The 14,144-nt window shown below is 41.7% G+C and overlaps 1 protein-coding gene across 6 annotated transcripts in view; it reads right to left on the bottom strand.

The window, feature by feature from the left end:
• LOC117058047 (protein TANC2-like) overlaps positions 1 to 14,144 on the bottom strand; it is a 140,523-nt gene that overhangs the window by 54,990 nt on the left and 71,389 nt on the right. The window lies entirely within an intron of this gene.

Raw genomic sequence — 14,144 nt, 5'->3', positions numbered from 1 at the left:
CTAAATTATACTATATATTCTTAGAATTCTTTTTGACTCTGAGAGACTACTGCAAAGGAACTGCATTAAACAAAACACAATCGTTCCATAACTCACCATGCCTGCTATTAAAAGTACTCTTGTTTCTGAAGGAACAAAAGGAGGAGACACTTTCACTCCTACAGGAATTACAGCCTAAAATGATCCTAAAAATATACAGCTAATGTGGAATATCACAAGACAGAAGTCAGGCGTATGGACAGCTTTCGCAAGTTACTCCATTAAAAGACTCAAGCCAAAAATAAACCTGCCACTGCATGCTATATTTATTCAAAGAAACCAAGTAAATGTTGAAATTAACTCTAAAGTTATGAGATTCAACCTCCACACACACTCACAGTACCTAACCACAAGACCCTCTAGCTGATCAATTCTATTTAAAGAACTCTTATCTCTCGGTTTCTGTTTTCTTATAGGCTGGTGATTCTTAGGTTACACACCCAGTAAATACAATTTGTGGAACATGCATGCATGGGCAAACTCATATATTCAACCCTTCTTTAAAAAAATCAGAAATGGATCATGGGATACTTAATATTTGTAAGCACAGCCCAATGCAAAATACTGTAGTCAAAATCATTGTTTAAGAATATTGTGTTTTCCTGCTTTTAAAAGCTCGTCTTGGTTTTTCCATTATAAAACTCAATTATAACAAAAATGGCAATTGCTGGAGCCTTTTATTCACTTCTCTCTCTTGCATCCTCCAGGGGAGAGGAAAGCATTTTGTCTGGGCCTACAAAAGGCTTCAGTATTGACCACTACCGGTACAAGGCCACCACAGAATAGCATCACAGCCACCCTGAACCAGTACAGAGTGCCCAATATAAAACAGAACAATGCAGGATCAGTAAAATGCATATGGGCACAAAAATTGGATCCACTATCACTGTCTACCTGGAGAGACAACCAGAATGACTGTCCTACCTATCACTTATCTCCACTTAACAGAGATGCCAGAAGACCCACAAGGTGTCACTAGTACCACAGGGGTACAAGAGTAAGGATGCATTCTTCACTCACCCAAGAAAGCAGAGCCTGACATGGAATTCAGATCTTATACCAACGAAGTTCTGTCTAACTCTGACGCTCATTAGACAAAGTTGTCAACCTCAGAGCTTTTGGAGGTCCTGCAGCCCTGATCCTCTGACCTGCAGTCTATCCTACCATCTCACCTAACTTGTCCCCTCCATGGTCAAGACACGATGCTGCTGCTGTAGGAAAGTAATAATTCAGCACATGAGTTATGGCACACCACATAGACATATTCTGCTCTCCCATGTAAGTGGCCCGCCTTGACCTTTTTTCTTAAGGAAATTAATACTTCAAAGCAATCAGAAGAACAGGTTGGGAAAGAGTATTTACATAAAACAAATAAAATATGCACCATTGACAAAGCCTGCCAAGCTAGTTAAATCAGATCCCTTGAAAATATTGTTTTCTTTTTTGTTTTTCCAATACAGAAAGCAAGGTGTGTGTATGTGTGCTTTAATCTTGTACACAAGAGCAAATTGCTTCCTGCCTTACATAACCAGCTATGACTCTACTGAAAGATACAGGGATTCCCACTGCGTTGCAGAACTTGCTAGAATGCTTTCTTGTCAGTGTTGTAAATAAAAATCACTTCTACTGTAGGGGGGGGGGAATCATATTTGTTCACAAGAGGTAGAGATAATATGGATCGGAGCATACATAAAAAGAGCCAAGCAGAAACTCTTCCTAAAGAAATTCGGCTAAATGAGGCCTGTGAAGTGTGAGTATAGTGGCTAAAGTGTTTAAACCAGGGCCTGGGAGATAAGGATTCAAATCCTCACTCTATTGTGAAGCTCAGTGGGTGACCTGACCTTCAGCCAGTCACTGTGTCTTAGCCTCATCTACATCACAAGAAACTGAGTGGTGGTGAAGTATATCCACCACCATGTACTCCTTGGAGGAAAAGTGGGATATAAATGTAGTAATATATAAATAAAGCTCAGTCCTCACATGATACATTCAATGTCCTCAACATATACTGTAAAAAGCTCAAAATAAAATACCCAACCCTCTTAAAATTGTGGTACCCTGGGTAGTATGCGGCAAAACAAGCCATATACTCAGGCCATATACCAATGGTTTAATGAAGCTCTAGCTTGTGGCCAGCACGGAGCCAAAAATTGAGCTTTATCAAGCCTTGATGGACAGGAAGTCATGGCTGATTTGTCACATACAACAGAGTGAACTTTACTTTTGACATGCTTGTGCTAGGCATTTTACTTGTGTATTCCTTTCTTATAAAATCAATGATCAGCAGCATGGTCAAGTCTGAAAAACAGGTTATATGTCTCATCCAGAAACCTATTGCATATTTCTGTCTACACCTGGACCCATTGGTGGCAGCCACCTTTCCTCCAAAAGAGTGATACAGCATCATTCCCATAGGGGTATTTTGTCCCATATTAGAAGGGAACGCTACAGGGCTGCTGACAGTCTATCAGAAGCAGCCATAAGGATTTTTTTCCTCTATTGAGAAAGACAGAAGAGGGTGGGGAGAAGAAGGGAGAAACCTCAGGTGGGAACCTACTTTATTTGCCCAAACCTCAACCTGAAAGTTCTGAGATTTCACCCAAAAAATGTTGAAAAAAGTCTGGGGCAAATACTTCAGCCCAGTACTAGCATGATATACCAACGGATGACCACTGTGCTTATATTGCATCCTGTTTAGCTCTAGCTGGATTGCTGGGAACCTGCTTTTCTACATTTCATTGTCATGTAACTTCAAAATTTAGATTTCCGCCCCCCTCTACAACCATGTGTACACATGGCCAACTGAGGACGATGCTACAAGCATCTGATAAAAGTGAACTCCAGTCCACAAAGCTTATGCCATAATAAATGTGGTAGACTTTCAGATGCTACAAGTTGAGGAGGGGGATTACTAAACAGACCAGCACAGCTACACCTCCAAGACCCAAAGTTGTTAGCCCAATGCAATGAGGGGGGTATGTTAAGTGACTTTGGACTCTGGCATTGGGCAGAGACCATGAAACTAGAAGTGAGATTTAGGATAATTATTGGAATTTTGTGAGACACTGACAGTGCTGTTGACTTTTATTTCTGGACTTACTCGATCAGACTTTTCACAAAACAATCTCTGTCATCAAATGTAAGGTCCTTGATATGAGACCAAACTGCCAGTATCTGGAACTAGGAAAGTAGCCACAAGTGTCCATGGAGACACACAACTCTGGCAATCATTTTGGACCAACAGTCGGTGGCACAGATTTTTGCATTTACTTGTTGTTTCACAAGTTGGAATGCTTCCTTCCCTTGAGGCTGGTGGTTCAGGAACAAGATGAGTTTTCCATCAGAGATGGTTGGTGTGCATGCCAAATAAATGGCCATCTGGATAGACATGGCAGTTGTGCAGTAAAATTTCCTCACTGTTCCATCAATTTTGTGGCTACCTCATTTACCACTGTAGTGCCACTGTGGTGCTGCTTGCCAAAGAGCCAAAGGGCTCAGAAGGAGCAGTATCTCATATATAAAAGTTTTCCAAGCCTTCCACTTTCATACTATGCCAGGAGGAGAGGGAAAGAGGTTTTGCTGCTGCTGCTGCTGCTGCTGCTGCTGCTGCTGCCCCCACCCCATAGCCAGGTATGTCGACTTCTGGTTAGCAGGAGTGGTGATGATTATGAGTGAACTCCAGTATGAGCCTAGGTTCAAATTTGACAAGATTTCAGTTCACCTTGCACTGGAGTGAGGCATTTTGAACTGAGGTTATATTCCAAATTCCTTCAACTCAAGTTGCACTTCTATCATTAGTAATTCACAGAGGTACCATCTTAATTTTGAAGGGCAAAACGTTGACATAACATCCCAAAGAGGAAAAATTATTTAATTTGAAGACAAGAAATAAAATTAATTCACTCCAGCAATGTATAAGAAAATGCCATACTGATTTCAAGAGACTTTCTCTCCATGTCAGTTAGCTTAAAGCTGCAAACATGGGACGTGGGTGGTGCAGTGGGATAAACCACAGAGCCTAGGGCTTGCTGATCAGAAGGTTGGCGGTTCGAATCCCCGCAACAGGGTGAGCTCCCGTTGCTTAGTCCCAGCTCCTGCCCACTTAGCAGTTCAAAAGTACATCAAAGTGCAAGTAGATAAATAGGTACCGCCGGAAACGCTGCTCTGGTTCGCCAGAAGTGGCTTAGTCATGCTGGCCACATGACCCAGAAGCTGTACGCCGGCTCCCTCGGCCAGTAACGCGAGATGAGCGCCGCAACCCCGGAGTCAGACACGACTGGACCTAATGGGCAGGGGTCCCTTTACCTTTTTATAGTTGTTAAGTTTTATGGCTAAAGTCCAAGTCCATCTTTAAACAAGTTATAAAATTTATATTCATTTGACCTGACCTATCTCTCTAGCTAATTTACACATTTAAATATTATTCCAGCAAATATACCAGAATAGGCGCAGAAGGGGAACATTATGTATTTTCATAATTTTTTCTGAAAATTCAATACATACTTTTATCTGTCTAGTTCACAAACAAGGAAGATTCCAATTCAACAAAATATTTTTTTAAAAAAAAACCCTAAATACATTTGTTTGAAATTGCAAAAAATGCTACTCATGTTTTGCACTGCACACTCAAAATTTGTAAACAGTTATGCTAAATGAAATCATTTACTGTTTCTAACAATAAAATCTAGAACACATAACCTTGGCTGCATTTCTTGACATTGGAGTAGCTTATTAGTACATAAACAACTTCTGCAAGTGGCAAGTCTATTTTTTCCTTTGTGGGTGGTGAAAATCTCTTGGGAGCCGCAGGTTTCATAATCCAGCCACATATTAAAACATGAACTGAAAAACATCTTTGAATGCAGCAGCAATCTATTACCGGTAGATACAATGTTCCAAGTAATAGGATCTTCAACAGCTTAAAGCAAGAAAATAATGCAACTAGTTATACTCTATTAAGGTAAAGAAAATAATATTACTATAACATAAATTTTCACTATTTCCATGTAAAAGTGAACATCTTATTTTAAAAAGGCAATACCAAATACCGGTACATTATATAAGAGCTGTAAGCAAGCAATCAGAAATCTCAGCACAACACCTCTGATTCACAACAACAGCCTATATATAGATGGTTTCTGTGACAAGAGTTTTCAAGAGACAAAAACCCTTTTGCTGCAATGATTTTTTTTAATGTTTGAAGCAGGCCTGAAAAGATTAATAAAAATATTCAGCTAGAGTACATGCAAGATGCAAATTTTCCTCCCCATATACTTACAGGGTTCAGTTCTTCCTCCCCATTAGTCGATAGAATGCAATCTTTCTGCCAGTAAGACAAAAAAAAAACCCTGCTCTTTCACAGGCAATGTTGCCAGCAATCCACCCTCTTGGTTTGTTTGCCGCTAGATCCATATCACTGCTGACAGCATCAGTGTGATGTTAAAGTGTCTTGTGAGGTTTGATCCCAAAAGCCAATCTCCCTACAGTGCTTGCATTTTCTGGGTGAGCAAGGAAAGCCAATTCAAGGTCAATTTCAGGAGAGCTGACATCAATGCTAAGCTTCTCTTGCTATTAAGTCCTTTAGCACAAAATAACCCTTCTCCTCTAGACTACCACACAAGTAGTAAACTCTGCAGCTCCCTGGGGGTTAAATTAAGTATTTTCATACGGAATCTCTCTATGGCGCACTTTAATTTGTCCTACCCCTTGTCGGAGTAAATTACAGAAGGGACATGAAGGTAATGGCGCAGTATACCAAGTGAATGATTCACTGATATGCTCCTTAACATTCAGGAGTAACACGAAAGGCTAGCAATGCAACCCAGTCCAGAGCTGATGAATGGTGCAGTGCTGCTGTTGTCATGGCAACTTACAGGAAAAAAAGCACTACCATGTAAGGAACTGTGACATGGATTCCGGGAATGGTTTATATTAAAAAGCAATAAACCCTTTAACACTTACCTTCTCTCTATTGCATGTCTGTGTAGCCTTCATTTTCAGTCACAACAAATTGTCACATGCATAATCACCTCAAAAAGAAAAACTGTTTGCACTGGGAATACTGCAGTAGCAGCAGTAACACTGAAATAACACAAAGGCTCCTCTTGCGGTGGTTAGGCAAGGGAAAGGGAGAAAAACGTTTGGCTGAGAATTAGGATTCTATCAATCATATGTTTGGAACAGAAAACAGGACTAATAGCAGCTCAGCATGTCAGAAGGTTGGCTGGAGACTCAGTGACTCTGCATCAGCTCCAATCTCGGGATACCCCACCCCAGGTGTCAGCTGCAAGCCTCTTCAATAACCATTACTGGGTTCCTACTCTGCTACAATGATGGCAAGCACAAAGTGGATCTTACGCACACGAAAGGCAACAGCTGGGATCAGAAACCAGCACGACATAATGATCCTAGTAATTGATCAGGATGAGTTGCTTTAAACCCAAACTATTTAAATGGTTGATTTAAATGATTAATTTAAATCACCATCGTGTGTTTGTGCAACAGTGGCATAACAAACAGCCACTCCTCATCCTCATGCCAGTAAAAAAAACACATACGACACTAGTATGAGAGTTTGACAGTTTCTGTTAACATAAAAATATACTAATCCAAATGTGATTGGCAAGAAGAAGCAGCTTGGGAAAGGAGGGACCGCCCCCTACTGACGTCTATTTCATAATTGGGGGGGGGGGGAGTTCTGAAAAGTTTTGATGTGCTTCTCCTCAATCCTCTCTCAACAGGGCTGAGGACCACCTCCAAAAGGTATTCCCATCACCACATTGCTTTGCCCCATTCTATCCCTTGGTTTCTCACAGTTGGCCCTTTCACAGGTTGGTCCTGGGAATCATTTTCTCTCCTGCAAGAGGCTGCTCCCCACCCCACCAATAATCCTTGGCCACAGAAGTGGTTGCCTCTTTCTTTCTCTTCCCTCTCCACTTGACTGATCTCTCTCCTGCTCCTCTGGCATCTCTGGCTCAATGCCACCTGTCCTGCCCTCTTCTTCCATGTCTCTTTCTTCCAGCTGCCCATTCTCCTGTACATTCCACTCTCCTCCTTTGCCTTCTTCCTCACTCAAGATTTTGATCTGGCTCCTGCCATGCCCGCTCTCCTCCTCCACTCACAGGAACCTGCTTGTCCTCTGCCTGCCATCTCCTCACCTCCCTACCAGCTCGTTGCAACTCCATTTTCAGCCTGCCACTGCTGCTCTGCTCTGTCTATTCCTCACAAACTCCCCTGTAGTTTTGTGCTGGCTCTTTGCATAGCCCGTGACTCCACAGCAGCTGCTTGGGATATCTGGAGATGACAGAGGCTACAGCCACCCTTGGGGCTGTTCTGCAGGAGCCAGGGGAGGGGAGTAGCAATGCTTACTCCCAACATTAGGTCACAACCACCAGATATGAGGGGGAAGACAAACTGAAAATAATTTGCCAGTAACTCAAGTTTTCCAATTTGAAATTCATATATTTCCAAAGCAAGTACACACCTTAACTTTACCATACCAATCAGAACTAAATACACCTTTATACAAGCTAGGAGCTTAATGAGGAGCTGTCTCGGAATACAGTTCGGAAACTTCAAGTAGTACAGAATGCGACAGCCAGGATAGCACGTAGAGCAGGTATAGCATCAATATTCTAACATATCATTCTTGTTGTGTGTGTGTGTGTGTGTGTGTGTGTATCAATATCATGGTCAAGGGAACCTGTGGTCTCCAGGAATGATGGGAGCTATAGTCCAACAATATATGGTTTCTCTATCCCTGCAATTAAAGACGGACCAGATTAAAACTCCCAAGTGGAATTAATAAAATACACATTTCTGTTTTAAAGGCAGGACAGCTCCTTGCTCCCATGTTTGTTTTAGAGTGGTTGGTATCTTATATCCCTGCAACCTTCTTTAGGTCTCCAACATTCAAGAGCCACAAAACCTCAACCTAGGCAAGATGCTCAAACCAGACAACGGTAAGAAACTGGCTATATTATGTGTTTGGAAATGATGTATGATGTTTTTTGACTTTCCAGAATATCACTCTCACATTTGATCTACAAAATCACATTGCACTATTTCCCTTCATTATGAGTCCAAGGTATCACTATACTTGCTTGTAAAATAATTGTGACAATAGCAATGCTGTTTCCCCCAATATTGCTCTTTCTCGTCAGACTCTCAAACCATTCTGCATTTTTCCAAGCCATTTGTCTATGGTATGCTCCCCTTACAAACACATCTTGAAGACAGAAGAGTTTCTTGCACCATGCAAGTGAAGATAAGTAGCTAAGAATTACAGGTTTATTCCTGTGCCTTTGGGCCATGATGCAGTCCCTTTCACAGCTTCTTCATAAAACCACACACCTTATATGTTCATCGAGCATTACTCCACCCACAGCAGACTATTTTTGTGTTTTATGCCTCTCTCCATTTCCACCCCCAACAATTCTCTGAAGGCTCTGAGTTGCTTGGCAAAGGAATTGGCTGCATTCCAGGTTCGGCAGGGATAGCTAAGACACCCTGCGGTCTTTTATTCAAGATAGCATTATGGGTTTATCTTGCCTGTGAAGAACAGAAAGTACCCAACCTGTCCTCCGTTATGACATCCTGGCTCAACCTGCAAAGGCAGCCTGCTAACCCTCTGGCCTATTAAGTACAGTATTCTCAGATGGGCTAGTTCTCTGTGTTGGCACCTTTACCAACAGACAGCCCTGAGTCCGTCTGCAGCTTCTTCTGCCCCCTAATTCTTGAAATAAGAGTGCAGAATCACCAATTACCAGGGTTCCAGAATGCCCTCCCCACACATGAACATAATCCTACTTATACTGTATCTTTGTGTGGGTCTTGGAAGCCAGCTTATATGCCAAACATGGCTGAAAAGCAGTGCATGAATATTATGAATACCTAAAAATAATGTTAAGAAGAGCCCTGCTGGATCAGACCAAAGTTCTCTTTTCACAGAGGCCAACCAGATGCACATAGGAAGTCCATGAGCAGGGCCCATGAGCAGTAGCACTTTCCCATCCATGATCCCCAGAAACAGGCATTCAGAAGCATACTGCAGTTGGCTACAATACTGACGCTAACATAGCCATCGTGACTTGTAGCTGTTGATAGCCATGTCCTCCATTAATTTGCCTATGGATATGTTACAAAATACAGAAATGGAAACATTAAAAATCTAAGCACCATGTAGGCCTGCCTTAATTTTCTGTCAAACGCAGCAACCTGGATTCACAACTTCTCCATAGGGACACAGTAAATACTGTCACCAAATATATTTTATTCGTATTATCAAAGTTCCTCTAAGGAACTCAGGGGTGCTTATAAGAAGTTATCCCACTTGATTCTCAAAACAGTCACTTATGGTAAGAAAGACAAGGCTAGTAACTGGCTCAAGGTCCCACAGTGAAAGAGATGTGACCCAGGTCCCTGTGATCTAACGACTCCAGATTAGCTCTCCAATTAGGTTATAAATTGACCAATAAAGTTTCTATACTTTGTCATCATAGACAATTTGTTGCCACAAGTGACAAAGTATTTTTCAGACAGAGGTGGTGTCAGAAAAGTTATGTTACAAATCTGACAAGTAGGACATGTAGGGATTATAAATTCACATTTTGATTAATTTCAGGCTGCACCAGGATTAAAAAAATAATTCCAAAAACAACAACAACATTTTATGAGAGTTTTAATCATAACATTTCCATCACAATAGCTAAATTGGATTGAAATGGCTGCATGAATTTACACCTTTGTTTATTGTTTGATAGCCAAAAGATTTGGCTATCCAATTCTAGTCTGACATGGTCTTACCATGATTGGAAAACCTCCAATGGAAAGTGCCAATATGAGGCTTAAGTACTTTATAATTTACTAAATAAAATAAACTAATTGCATTTATTTTAATTAAGTAAAAGCTACAATGTGCTAGATAGGATTACTGAATCCAGAGAAGTACAAAAGGTACAACATTTCAATTATATTTCAATTATAGTCAGATTAGGGGGGGGGTGTTTTCCCATTTCTTCTCTTCTCTTCTCTTCTTCTTAGTAGTATCTTTTTCTGTAAATATTAATTTATTTCTACAACTACAAAAAGATCGTTAAAAAATTACCAGCCTAAGTACACTTCCTGAAACTCAGTTACAGGTAGGTAGCCGTGTTGGTCTGCCATAGTCAAAACAAAATCAAAATCAAAAATTCCTTCCAGTAGCACCTTAGAGACCAACTAAGTTTGTTCTTGGTATGAGCTGAGACATTTGAATTAAGAAGAATGTTGTCAAATATATCCTGTTGTGTCAATTTCACACTCCGACATTCCAAAAGCCTCAACGGGCATAATTGTCATCCCAGGTCTTTTACAGAGGAAGAACAGATTTGGTGTCTTTTAAGAAAGTTCAGTAAAACAGAAGATTGAAGGAATATCCTAACAGCAGCATTGGGTGACCTGGTGGATGGTGGGAGGAGTGCAGTCCTGTTGGTTCTCCCTGGGTGTCTCAACAATGGTCTGTTTCTGGCTCATCTAGCTGGAGTGAATCTGGGGAGCAGAATGCTGTGGTGGATCTGGTTCTTCCATGCAAGATGAATCCAGATGCTGGTGCAAGAGGACTTCTGTTCTACCTCATGGTACCTTAGGGTGCCTCAGAGCGCCATCTTGTCCCCAGGCTTTTTACATGAAGCCACTGGGGGGGGGGAGGAAGTCATCTGGAGTTTTGGAATAATGCTGATAACATTGAATTCTACCTCTCATTTCCACCTACTAACAGATATCTGGAGGTAGTTTGGGGATAGATGAGGGCTAACAAGCTGAAACTCCACTCTGAAAAGACAGTGGTACTGTGGGAGGAAAGGTCAGCCTATGTAAATGGAGGTCTGCAACTGGTTCTAGATTGGATTCCACTCTCTCTGAACCATTCAGTTTTGCATCTGGGGAGGCACAGGCAGCATCTGTGGTGTCATTTGCCATCTTTTGGTGGAACACCAGTCCGAGGCCCAATTTGGAAATGGTGTAAAGGTAAAGGTAAAGGGACCCCTGACCATCAGGTCCAGTCGTGTCCGACTCTGGGGTTGCGGCGCTCATCTCGCATTACTGGCCGAGGGAGCCGGTGTACAGCTTCCGGGTCATGTGGCCAGCATGACAAGCTGCTTCTGGCGAACCAGAGCAGCACACGGAAACGCCGTTTACCTTCCCGCCGGAGCGGTACCTATTTATCTACTTGCACTTTGATGTGCTTTCGAACTGCTAGGTTGGCAGGAGCAGGGACCGAGCAACGGGAGCTCACCCTGTCGCAGGGATTCAAACCGGCGACCTTCTGATCAGCAAGCCCTAGGCTCTGTGGTTTGGAAATGGTGTACTTTATCTCAATTACTCAAATCCTGATTATGTCCCGATTAAACTATGGTGGTGTACCATATAATTGCCTTTAAAGACAGTTCAGCAGCTTCTGGTACAGAATGCAGCCGATGGACGCTTGTGAATGTTGGGTGTTCAGAGTCTACTAAATGGTCTTGACTTTTTAAATGCCCTAAACTAGCCTCATCAGGGGTGATGAGAACTATCAAAAATATATGGAGGCCATTAGGCTGAGGAAAGCTACCCTATATAGTTTCCTGAGCCTAAATATATCCAGGCATTAAGATCACCAAGTGACCATGTTCATATGTCCACCATATTGGACATATTGTCAGGTATAATAAACTGAAAAGGTTTTTCAGTCGTTGCCTTGTCACTGTGGAACTCCATTTCCATTTGTCTCCCTCATTGTTTTAGAGACCTTTTTTACTACAATCCACCTTTGTTTAAAAATGAAGGGCTGGATTTTGAATTATTCTTTGAATGGCAGCATCTGCTGTAAAACAAGCTCCATCAGGCTCCTCCCTGAGCTGTCATCTACAATGGCTATTCCATAAGGGTATAGGAGACAGAGAGGGGGAGGGAGGGAGGGGGAGAGAGAGAGAGAGAGAGAGAGAGAGAGAGAGAGAGAGAGAAAGAGAGAGGGAGAGGGAGAGGGAGGGAGGGAGGGAGGGAGGGAGGGAGGGAGGGAGGGAGGGAGATGGGACTGCAGTGCCTCTCCATCCACTCTGCTGAAAAACCAGCAACTTTTGGAGCCACCTCTGCTTTCCCCTCCTCCACCCTCCCAACCCCTTTTTCATTTGTGTCAAGTCATGTAAGCCAAAAGGAAGTGACTGCCTTATCACTGACATTTGTAAGTAACTATGAAATCACTGGCTGAACAGCAGGAATAATAACGCTATTACATCATTCTTGCTTTATGCTTTAATGTGTGATAACATTTAACGGTTTTGTTTGAATCATTGGTCTGAAATGATATGTACTACTCTTCTAGTTTTTAACATTTTAAATAGTGGTGGGTTTTTTAAAAAAGTTTTTAGGATACTGATTGCCACCTTGGGATAACTTTTTGTTTTAAAAACACATGCACCATCAAGTGAAGAACACACTAATAGATAATCTGCTCTGGCAGTTAGGAGACCATGTATATTCTTCCAGAAATGCAATTAAGTAAAGCATTTTTATTTGACTCAGCCAACACAATGCATAGGCTGGTAGGGTAGAAAAATGAAAGGTTGGGTAGCCAAACTGGTGTCAAAGATTTAATGGTTACTGTGGCATCTTTCCATTCTGGATGCAGGTGGGAAGAACAAAGGAAACAATAAACTGCTGCTTCTTATTCACATGTAGAGATGGTTGGGAAGGTATTTTATATTGCTTTATTCTATCAAGTGGTATATAAATTATGCGAAATAAAGAAATAAGTGAGGTTTAAAAACTAATCAATTGTCGTTGTTGAAATAATGGCTCAGATCGGTTGCAAAAAAAGGCCAAATCACATGAAAACGTGAAGAAAGAAATACTTGCCATTATTTAAGATAAAGTATATGAGAATTGTGATGATATTTATATTGTCTGCACTTTAGTGTCTTTGGTTTTAAAAAAAATCAATTTAACTACTAACAAATATTGTAGCTGATGCGCCAGCAGAAGCATCTCTCATGGTGTCTGCTGTAAGATAAGTGCATCATCTTTAAAAAGATAGCTTTTTTTCAGAAGCACTGCATTATTAATATACATATTTATGCAAATAGATTAATCAACTAAAGCTCAAACAATGAATCAATTAAGTTTTCTTTTATTGCATGACAGCCCTAATTAACAACTAATTCAAGCCCTGTCAGGTATGACTAGTAGAGTTGAGGAAGGAATTGAGAGTTCTAGCCCTTACTTCCTGCCCAGCATCACTGACGCCATTATCTTAGACCAGAAGTGGGGAGCTACGGCCCCCTAGATGCTGTTGGACTACAGCTCTCATCGTCCCTGACCACTGGCTATGTTCATTGGGGCTGAAAAGAGCTAAGGGTCCAGTAAAATTTTGAGGGCCACATGTTCCACACCTCTGCTTTAGACGACGCAAAATATGAGACCATGTCTGCTTTCCCAAACCTGCCCTTTGCCTCTGTTCCCTACAAATATAACCTCAGGTCCAGGCCCTGAGCAGAAGATAAAGAGTTATATTTTTGAGCGAAGTCTGAAATTATATAAAGGGTGGAAAATTTCCACCTCAGAAACTTGGCTCTTATGTTGTTTTGTTCATACAAGCCAGGAGTGCAGAGAAGTGCCATACCCATTTCAGAGGGCCAGAGCATACAGTTTTGCCCCCCCCCCCACAGCAATGCTGTCTGCAACTGCAGTTCCTTATGTTCCATCACAGAAAGGAATGACAGCTGCTTGCTTATATGAGAGAAAGAAAAGGACTTGTAACCAGGGACACAGCTGGCTTGTAAGGGGGCTAAGCCCCATATCTGCACCAGGAAGTCCCAGGGTCTGGAGAGAGAAACAACTTCTGCACCCTGAAGTATGTCCCAGATTATAGGCCATTTACTTATCCCAGGAAACTCAATGGGAACTCAATGGCATCCCTGTTCTCTTTTTGGATCACACTAGAATATGAGACTTCTGTGAACAGAGAAAGAAAAGGTCGATTTCTATCCCACTTTTTATAAATATTGCAAGGTACTTAATATGATTTGTTCTGTTTGTAGAAGACTTCTAACATGAATATTGCATACAGCCCAAACTTGCCCAACTTGTACCAT

Source organism: Lacerta agilis, chromosome 14, assembly GCF_009819535.1.
Source record: "Lacerta agilis isolate rLacAgi1 chromosome 14, rLacAgi1.pri, whole genome shotgun sequence".
Classification (NCBI taxonomy): Eukaryota; Metazoa; Chordata; class Lepidosauria; order Squamata; family Lacertidae; genus Lacerta; species Lacerta agilis.
Note: the sequence above shows the minus strand (reverse complement) of the source record. Positions and strands in the feature narration are given on the sequence as shown.